The sequence below is a fragment of the Crocuta crocuta genome, unplaced genomic scaffold (assembly GCF_008692635.1).
Source record: "Crocuta crocuta isolate KB4526 unplaced genomic scaffold, BGI_CrCroc_1.0 scaffold1529, whole genome shotgun sequence".
In the NCBI taxonomy this organism is placed as follows: Eukaryota; Metazoa; Chordata; class Mammalia; order Carnivora; family Hyaenidae; genus Crocuta; species Crocuta crocuta.
This window is the reverse complement of record NW_027532160.1, coordinates 366,745-368,137: the sequence shown is the minus strand read 5'-3', so window position 1 is coordinate 368,137 and position 1,393 is coordinate 366,745.

Sequence of the window (1,393 nt, the reverse complement as noted above, 5' to 3'; positions counted from 1 at the left end):
CTAATCTCAACACAGGCAGAATGCATTTTCATGAGGTGCTAAACTGGGTACTATAAAGCCTTCTTCCAAAATACATATATTGAAGGGGGAGATTTGATTCTTAGGTTAGAGTGAGAAAACTAGCCTCTGAGGGAGAGTGTTTCTGAGACAACCACTAGGAGATTAGAAAAGAACAAGCACTCTCTTCTTTTTCAGTTATGTAAAAGCTGGGCATTTTCTGATAGAGTGCAACACAGCTAGTAATGTTAAAGTGTAGGCCTTCTAGCGGGAGGAGCACATAGATAAGAAGCACATTTGCATTCCAAGAATGCTGAATGGCTAGTTATAATAGAGGTAGTAAATGCTATTGATGCTCTGTCTAGATTCCATTTACTGAGCTAGTACATCCATCCCCTAGCTCTTCTGAGCAGTGGTTGCTAAGGATTCATAGTTGTACCCTTTTCAGAGGATACCCAGGAGCTAAAATCCCTCTCCCTTCATGTCACTTCACCCATACACCCTGGCTTGCAATCAGTTGATGTAAAATCTTGGCTCCTTTTTCTCAAAGTGAATCAATTCTGTGGTACCCTTCATGTCCCAGAGCTGCCCTGGGCTCAGGCTGAGGCTACACTTCAGCTGGACTACATCTATGCCCAGTTTCTTCCTCTGTCCTATGCTGCTCCCCTCACCTTCATAAAGATTCATCTGAGAACACTCCCTCACTAGATACTTTCACGAGAATCCCCATCTCTGGCTCTGCTTCTAGGGAACCCCACTTAAGACACAATGGGACTAATATGTTTCATCTCTGTGTCTGTCTGTGTTCTCCACTTTACCTTTCTCAATCAAGTCAACTCTACTTCCTTTCCTCAGAGTAACTTTGTAGCAGGGTTTTCCAGATTTTGTTTTCCCCAAATGCCAAATCCATTGTGAATAACAGAGTTTGGGGAGTAGGGGATTTCCCTCACACTAAAGAAAAATCGTCTCTCTGACTAGAGGGGAAAAGACAGAGGTCTTTGTGTCCCTTGAGCAAATGGGACCTCTAGCCTGTTCCCTAACCTCCCAGAGAAAAGAGTAGGAACCCAATGTTGATGACCTGGACCCTACCCAGGGCTCCCAACCTCATCAAATTCCTGTGTCTTTTATGCCAAGCATGATACAGACACTGCCTTACTGGCCCACCTGGAAACTTGAATGATGGGTATCAAAGCTATAACTAGTGTAGAAAGATGTCTCCTTGTAGATAGAGTTTAGTTTAGTCTACACAGTTATTTTTTAGAAAATGAAAACATCTTAATTTTCTTACACTTGACTCTGAGGACAAAATTTCATACCTGCTATATGAAAAGTCAGCAAAAGGGGAAGACTATGATTATTTTATTTTATTATTATAAAACAATTAATTAACAGAATG